Here is a 9,469-nt window from a genome sequence, read left to right on the forward strand (position 1 = left end):
TGTAACCATCCTCCTTTCCCTTTTCTTGCTTGGTCGGTGTGGTTAAGCCTCCATATGACCTCAAATCTTTCTTAGTTCACCTCCACGAACTTTTCGCGAAATATATTGATCCACTCCCTCAGGAAAGTACGCTCTCGGACATTCAACAGTAAACGCATGTCTTGTAAAGTCTGCCTCTAGAGTTGAGTGAGTACCTGCGTGACACTTGCGCCTTTTCTAAATTTACCGGTGACCAAATGTGCTGCCCTTACTGGAATCTTATTTGCTCAATGAATCATTTCTGGTACGATTCAAAGACTAGCGATCAATATTCAGCCGTCGATCGAGGGTTTTGTAAGCTACCCCCCTCTTGGTTGGACTGCACCTCCTGAGAATTTTTCCGAAAACTCTCAATCTGGCAGACAAAATTAATCGTAATTTTGTCTGGTCGTTCCATTTCAAATCGTTCCATGCTCATAGTCCCAGACATTTAATAGATGTTACTCCATCGTGGTCTATGGGTAGCGTCTTTGATTCGTAATCAAAACGTCTTCGGTCCAGGGTACGATCCCCGCCTCTGCCTAAATTTTGATAAATAATCAGCATTGGCGGTCGAAGACTTCCGGCATAAGAAGTCAGCCTCCTTCTGCCAACGGCCTTGTCAAAGAGGGCGGAGGAGCGGATAGAGGTTCAGGGCACTCTCTTGTCCTAGGGGTGGGAAATTGCCCCTAAAGGCGGAAGAATCAGCAATGATCAACGACATGAGGATGCAGAAGGCAATGGAATCCACTGCATTAAAGACACGTAACGTGTATCCACAGGACATGTGGCCTGTAATTGAAGAAGTATCATGAAGATCTCTCCATTGGCAAAAGATTCAGGAAAAGTCCCCCATTCGGATCTCCGGGAGGGGACAGCCAAGGGGGAGGTTACCATGAGAAAAAGATTGAATAATCAACGAAAGGATAACGTTCTACGAGTCGGGGCGTGGAATGTCAGAAGCTTGAAAGTGGTAGGGAAACTAGAAAATCTGAAAAGGGAAATGCAAAGGCTCAATCTAGACATAGTAGGGGTCAGTGAAGTGAAGTGGAAGGAAGACAAGGATTTCTGGTCAGATGAGTGTCGGGTAATATCAACAGCAGCAGAAAATGGTATAACAGGTGTAGGATTCGTTATGAATAGGAAGGTAGGGCAGAGGGTGTGTTACTGTGAACAGTTCAGTGACCGGGTTGTTCTAATCAGAATCGACTGCAGACCAACACCGACAACGATAGTTCACGTATACATGCCGACGTCGCAAGCTGAAGATGAACAGATAGAGAAAGTGTATGAGGATATTGAAAGGGTAATGCAGTATGTAAAGGGGGACGAAAATCTAATAGTCATGGGCGACTGGAATGCAGTTGTAGGGGAAGGAGTAGAAGAAAAGGTTACAGGAGAATATGGGCTTGGGACGCGGAATGAAAGAGGAGAAAGACTAATTGAGTTCTGTAACAAGTTTCAGCTAGTAATAGCGAATACTCTGTTCAAGAATCACAAGAGGAAGAGGTATACTTGGAAAAGGCCGGGAGATACGGGAAGATTTCAATTAGATTACATGGTCAGACAGAGATTCCGAAGTCGGATACTGGATTGTAAGGCGTACCCAGGAGCAGATATAGACTCATATCAAAATATAGTAGTGATGAAGAGTAGGCTGAAGTTCAAGACATTAGTCAGGAAGAATCAATACGCAAAGAAGTGGGATACGGAAGTACTAAGGAATGACGAGATTCGTTTGAAGTTCTCTAACGCTATAGATACAGCAATAAGGAATAGCGCAGTAGGCAGTACAGTTGAAGAGGAATGGACATCTCTAAAAAGGGCCATCACAGAAGTTGGGAAGGAAAACATAGGTACAAAGAAGGTAGCTGCGAAGAAACCATGGGTAACAGAAGAAATACTTCAGTTGATTGATGAAAGGAGGAAGTACAAACATGTTCCGGGAAAATCAGGAATACAGAAATACAAGTCGCTGAGGAATGAAATAAATAGGAAGTGCAGGAAAGCTAAGACGAAATGGCTGCAGGAAAAATGTGAAGACATTAAAAAAGATATGATTGTCGGAAGGACAGACTCAGCATACAGGAAAGTCAAAACAACCTTTGGTGACATTAAAAGCAACGGTGGTAACATTAAGAGTGCAACGGGAATTCCACTGTTAAATGCAGAGGAGAGAGCAGATAGGTGGAAAGAATACATTGAAAGCCTCTATGAGGGTGAAGATTTGTCTGATGTGATAGAAGAAGAAACAGGTGTCGATTTAGAAGAGATAGGGGATCCAGTATTAGAATCGGAATTTAAAAGAGCTTTGGAGGACTTACGGTCAAATAGGGCAGAAGGGATAGATAACATTCCATCAGAATTTCTAAAATCATTGGGGGAAGTGGCAACAAAACGACTATTCACGTTGGTGTGTAGAATATATGAGTCTGGCGACATACCATCTGACTTTCGGAAAAGCATCATCCACACAATTCCGAAGACGGCAAGAGCTGACAAGTGCGAGAATTATCGCACAATCAGCTTAACAGCTCATGCATCGAAGCTGCTTACAAGAATAATATACAGAAGAATGGAAAAGAAAATTGAGAATGCGCTAGGTGACGATCAGTTTGGCTTTAGGAAAAGTAAAGGGACGAGAGAGGCAATTCTGACGTTACGGCTAATAATGGAAGCAAGGCTAAAGAAAAATCAAGACACTTTCATAGGATTTGTCGACCTGGAAAAAGCGTTCGACAATATAAAATGGTGCAAGCTGTTCGAGATTCTGAAAAAAGTAAGGGTAAGCTATAGGGAGAGACGGGTCATATACAATATGTACAACAACCAAAAGGGAATAATAAGAGTGGACGATCAAGAACGAAGTGCTCGTATTAAGAAGGGTGTAAGACAAGGCTGTAGCCTTTCGCCCCTACTCTTCAATCTGTACATCGAGGAAGCAATGATGGAAATAAAAGAAAGGTTCAGGAGTGGAATTAAAATACAAGGTGAAAGGATATCAATGATACGATTGGCTGATGACATTGCTATCCAGAATGAAAGTGAAGAAGAATTAAATGATCTGCTGAACGGAATGAACAGTCTAATGAGTACACAGTATGGTTTGAGAGTAAATCGGAGAAAGACGAAGGTAATGAGAAGTAGTAGAAATGAGAACAGCGAGAAACTTAACATCAGGATTGATGGTCACGAAGTCAATGAAGTTAAGGAATTCTGCTACCTAGGCAGTAAAATAACCAATGACGGACGGAGCGAGGAGGACATCAAAAGCAGACTCGCCATGGCAAAAAAGGCATTTCTGGCCAAGAGAAGTCTACTAATATCAAATACCGGCCTTAATTTGAGGAAGAAATTTCTGAGGATGTACGTCTGGAGTACAGCATTGTATGGTAGTGAAACATGGACTGTGGGAAAACCGGAACAGAAGAGAATCGAAGCATTTGGGATGTGGTGCTATAGACGAATGTTGAAAATTAGGTGGACTGGTAAGGTAAGGAATGAGGAGGTTCTACGCAGAATCGGAGAGGAAAGGAATATGTGGAAAACACTGATAAGGAGAAGGGACAGGAGGATAGGACATCTGCTAAGACATGAGGGAATGACTTCCATGGTACTAGAGGGAGTTGTAGAGGGCAAAAACTGTAGAGGAAGACAGAGATTGGAATACGTCAAGCAAATAATTGAGGACGTAGGTTGCAAGTGCTACTCTGAGATGAAGAGGTTAGCACAGGAAAGGAATTCGTGGCGGGCCGCATCAAACCAGTCAGTAGACTGATGACCAAAAAAAAAAAAGGGGCCCCTTAGGGATATGGCGGCTAAGGAGGGGAAGAAATCCAGTGTGCACTCCGTGTGCATTCCGGGTGGAGTCATTCCTGATGTGCAAAGGGTCCTTCCGGATGCCATGAAGAGCACAGGGTGCAGCCAGCTGCAGGTGTTGGCACATGTCGACACTAATGACGTGTGTCGCTTTGGATCTGAGGAAATTCTCTCTGGATTCCAGCGGCTATCTGATTTGGTGAAGGCTGCCGGTCTTGCTTACGAGATGAAGGCAGAGCTCACCATCTGCAGCATCGTTGACAGAACTGACTGCGGACCTTTGGTGCAGAGCCGGGTGGAGTGTCTGAATCAGAGGCTCAGACGGTTTTGCGACCGTGTTGGCTGCAGATTCCTTGACTTGCGCCATAGGGTGGTGGGGTTTCGGGTATGCATGACGTATACTGTATCTGTTGTGTTCAATAGAAGCCCATATTCCATGGGTTTTATGATGTATGTTACACACTAAGAATACATGCTGTTTCTAAGCCCTGTGGCCGAGCGGTTCTAGGCGCTACAGTTTGGAACCGCGTGACCGCTACGGTCGCAGGTTCGAATCCTGCCTCGGGCATGGATGTATGTGATGTCCTTAGGTTAGTTAGGTTTAAGCAGTCCTACGTTCTAGGGGACTGATGACCTCAGAAGTTAAGTCCCATAGTGCTCAGAGCCATTTGAACCATTTTTTTTTTCTAAGCACCAGCACGTTGAACGTCTCAAGAACGACTCGTAATTGGTACGACTTGTTGTAATAAAATGACGGGAAACGTCATATCGGTCGTTAAAGAATGTCGGTATTTAGTTATTTTCGCGTTATGGCTGGTTCAAATGGCTCTGAGCACTATGGGACTCAACTGCTGAGGTTATTAGTCCCCTAGAACTTAGAACTAGTTAAACCTAACTAACCTAAGGACATCACACACATCCATGCCCGAGGCAGGATTCGAACCTGCGACCGTAGCGGTCTCGCGGTTCCAGACTGCAGCGCCAGAACCGCACGGCCACTTCGGCCGGCTTTCGCGTTATGACTCGGGTGTAATGAGAGTAAACCGTTTCAAGGCAACAATCCATTTAAGATTCATGAAAACGTGTCGTTCTTATTATTATTTGTAACATAATTGTCAGTAACATTTAGGAGACAAAATTAAAGAAAAAGAAACAAAACGTAGGTGACTAATTCTTGATGTTACTGTAAATACAAGTGCGTTCTCTGTCAGGAGTGTGTGTGTATGATTTGGTGAACTTATATAACGTCTTCCCTGAGTGGACATGGCTCTCCGATTATTCTCTTATTAGACTATCACAGATATTAAAGTTTCTGTGTGTGTATCATTTCTTATGGGACTTAACTGCTAATGTCATCAGTACCTAAGCTTACGCACTACTTAACCTAAATTATCAATTATCCTAAGTACAAACACACACACGCATGCCTGAGGGAGGACTCGAACCTCCGCCGGGAAAAGCCGCACAGTCCATGACTGCAGCGCCCCAGACCGCTCGGCTAAGCCCGCGCGGCTCTTAAAGTTTTTATTGATGTATACTACAGAGGGAAAAACATGACTAGCATACGATCAGGAAAGGAAATGTTCGTTTTAGTAGAGCTAATGTGGGAATCCGCACGCGTCCATTTTTATGAAGAAAGTGTACTGTTTGTGAGCCAAATAAATGTGACAACCGTCGCTGGAGGAGGAGGAGATTACTGTTTAACGTCCCGTCGATAACGAGGTCATTAGAGACGGAGCACAAGCTCGGATTAGGGAAGGATGGGGAAGGAAATCGGCCCGTGCCCTTTCTAAGGAACCATCCCGGCATTTGCCTGAAGCGATTTAGGGAAATCACGGAAAACCTAAATCAGGATGGCCGGACCCGGGATTGAACCGTCGTCCTCCCGAATGCGAGTCCAGTGTGCTAACCACTGCACCACCTCGCTCGGTCCGTCGCTGGAGAGCGCTGAGAGCGCAAAATCACGTCAAATATTGCCGTGTGCCGACAGCGCTGTGTCTGTCTCGTGACGTGGGATATCCTGTCTGCGTGCACGTGAACTTTAGATGCCTCGTGCCGTTTGTCGACGGTTTAACAGAATAGTAGTAAAGAGCGTTTGGACGGGCGCATTACACATACTGAATGAAGAAGTCTGATTTCATGGCGTATCAACGCAAACTTTCCATTATTTTACAGGATTTGACCACTCGAAGTCTTTCTACAAGGGGTAAGATCGTCAGTCGTAAAGCGATGCCAACTGACAGGGACCGATGACGAATGTCACATTATGTCAATGACTATCGGTTTCACGTCCGACTGAATTGCTGCCTCAGTGAATGCGGGTCTGTCTCAACAAATTTCCAAGCGAACATTGCGAAGAGAACTGCATTCAGTAGATTTTTGTCTCGACTATTTGGCAAAAATGTCATGTACCACAGCGACACATAAGGCTTCACTTCTTCAAAGCATCAAACAACACAGAAACTGCACGATGGCGGATTGGAGGTGTGTAGTGTGGTTGAAAGAGTCTCAGTTTCTCAAATTGTTCAAATGGTTCTAAGCACTATGGGACTTAACATCTGAGGTCATCAGTCCCCTAGAACTTACAACTACTTAAATCTAACTAATTTAAGGGGCTCCGGAAAGGCTCAAAATCATGAAAAGTTCAATTTTTACTTTTTCGCGTTTTCTGAATCTGCAGACTATTACCTTTTAATATATATATAATTTATTCAATTCCGAAGACTACAACTATTTTTAAATTTTTTTTGAAATGTGTTCTACATGGGCGTGACCCACTGTGGCGCTGTTAAACTGCTGTCAAATGGTGTTATTATTAACGTCCGTGTTCATCAGGTACATTTTAGTGATGTGAGATAAAGTATGTGTTGTGGCTAACCTGTGATGGTTCAATATATATCGCTGGTGTGATTGTCGATTGTTTCATGTTTATTTACTCTGTCGTTATCTCGAAAATATTCGTAATTAATTCTGTTTCTTGAGTCTCTGTTTTGTTGAAGTATAATAATGAGTAAAAGAAAAGTTATTAGAAATCCTCTGAAGGCTTTTAAGAAAAGGAGAAATGTTGGAAAGCCAAAGGTATTTAGGAATATGGGAATGAAGATAGGTTCTAACATGGTACGAGCGATGCTTGCTTTAGACAAGGAACGCCTTCGGGCTGCAGACAGGGCTGTAAAGAGTCTAGAAATACAAGCAAGAGTAAACAGGAGGAGGAACAAGAGGAAGCTGGAGGAGGAGTTTGCAGAGGATGAAGATAATCCATCCTATGGACCTGGAATGCACTAAAAAGTTAATCCAATCTTTGTCGCTCGATTCCCAAAACTTTTATTTTCTCACACTAATTACATGTTTTCTAAGGATCTTCCAAACATATTTGTTTCAAACTTTCAGTAAATGTTACACAGTACCTTCTGCATAATTTAACACAGCCTTTTTCCAAAAAACTGTATATTTTTGAATATATAAATAAAAAATTGCAAAAAAATGTTGTGAATTTTCATTACAATTGAAAAAAAATCATCTTTAATAACTGAACTAAAATTTTGTAAAATCCCTGTGTTAAGTTGTAGCCCATATTCCAATAAATAATCTGTAAAAAGTTCAACTTCCTACCTCAAATACTTTGTGAGGAAAGATGTAATTTATAAGCGTTATTTTAACATTGCAAGTATAGGGCGTTCCGAATCCCCTTAAGGACATCACACACATCCATCCCCGAGGCAGGATTTGAACTTGCGACTGTAGCAGCAGCGTGGTTCCGAACTGAAGCGCCTGGAACTGCTCGGCCACAGGGGCCGGCTGCAGTTTCTCCTCTTTTCAAATGAGACAAGGCGCCGAGTGCACCAGCGGCCCATTGAGACGTTTAACGTACAGTGTAACTTAGCGCAGAGGGGAGTTTCTGATGTTTTGGTGGTTTTCCTCGTAACATGACTTGACCACACTCCTTCCGGTTACGCTGAACGTGAACCAGGATGTGTACTTCGGAATTCTTTGTGATCAGGTGGTGCCATTTTTTGTACGTCTTTATGACGAGTATGCTGCGAACGGTCTTGTCTTCCAAAATGACAACTGCACTTTGACAAATAGCCAGGAATCCTGCGAACCTCATCTTAATGAAGTAGAAAATGTCTGGGACTATTTGTGACCATTTGTAGCACTCGAAATCCCCGCGAGTGGCTTCAGCTGCATATAGCATACCTGAAAACATTTGTGGACCTTGTATGTCACTGAATTGAGGTCATAGTCAAGGCTACAGGCAGTGTTACACAGTATTAACGTGAAATCTCCTGGCGGCGTCTAATATGCCTAAATGACGAGTTCCATTAGCTGTCTTCCGATATCGCCATTAAGGCCGATATGATGTTCAGAGTCAGACGTATGCAGCGCAACATAGTTAATGCATCACTTTTTCGAAACGCCGTAACTGTCTCTCAGTGCGACGTAGAATTTTGAAATTTATCTTGAAGATTTCTAAAACCTTGTTCTGCAGTTGTGCAAAAGCGTGGCTCCCTGCAACGTCACACACGGGCTCGGCGACTTTTAAAACAGTGAGATGTCGAGACAAGCGAGAAAAAGACCAGAGTTCAGAACTTCATGTGAGATATGATGTGAGTTAATGATGCGGAATTCGCAGCAAATTTCACCACAGTGCTGCACAACGCAACCGTGGGAACGTCTTCGGGATGGAGGGCAGAACCGCAACGCCCAGCGTTGAAGTCACGCAGTTTTCTTGTGGATGGACGAGGAAAACATTTCAGGAACACCGCCACTCAGAATCCACACCAAAAGGTGTCAGGAAGAAGCATGAAGGGCGTCAACGAAACCACCCCTTCTCTGGGGGCCTTGATTTCCTAACATTACGCTATCTAAAACGACAGTTCGAAGTGTGATGAGTAGCAGGGCGGCATTCTTGATAACATTTGACACTGCTGACACCCTCCCGACAATTCAACCCCTCTATAAGGACATAGTGGGTCGTCAAACACGTGATCGCACCTCTTTGGCGTGCAGTGCGATCACAGTTCTCGCTCTGGCGTACCTCGTGGAACCACTAAACTAAACTACTTCCGCACAGGCCATGAAGGCCCAAAAATACCGAAAGGTCGCCGTGTGATCCTCAGCCCACAGGCGTCACTGGATGCGGATATGGAGGGGCATGTGGTCAGCACACCGCTCTCCTGGCCGTATGTCAGTTTGCGAGACCGGAACCGCTACTTCTCAATCGAGTAGCTCCCCAGTTGGCCTCACAAGGGCTGAGTGCACCCAGATTGCCAACAGCGCTCGGCCGACCGGATGGTCACCCATCCAAGTGCTAGCCCAGCCCGATAGCGCTTAACTTAGGTGATCTGACGGGAACCGGTGTTACCACTGCGGTAAGGCCGTTGGCCGTGGAACCACCTAGGTCCGTTAAAAACCATTCCACGAAATCCCAACCCGTTCCGAAGCGGCAAAGGGTGCTTACGAGTTTTCAGTCCTCCTGTTTTCCGCCCTACTGTGGCATGATCATGGGATCGACACATACGTGACTATAATGGCAAAGTGTCCCTTGAAATCCCTCAGTTCGGCAATACCCTCGGTGCAGCGGCCCGCCTTCATTGGGCACCTTAAAAATGTACCTGTACAGAGACAAACT

The 9,469-nt window shown here is 44.4% G+C and overlaps 1 pseudogene; it reads right to left on the reverse strand.

Annotated features, from left to right (window-relative positions):
- Window positions 1–9,105: 9,105 nt before the first annotated feature.
- LOC126209562 (5S ribosomal RNA) lies at window positions 9,106–9,223 on the reverse strand (annotated as a pseudogene).
- Between the last annotated feature and the right edge of the window lie 246 nt (window positions 9,224–9,469).

This window comes from Schistocerca nitens, chromosome 1 (assembly GCF_023898315.1).
Source record: "Schistocerca nitens isolate TAMUIC-IGC-003100 chromosome 1, iqSchNite1.1, whole genome shotgun sequence".
Classification (NCBI taxonomy): domain Eukaryota; kingdom Metazoa; phylum Arthropoda; class Insecta; order Orthoptera; family Acrididae; genus Schistocerca; species Schistocerca nitens.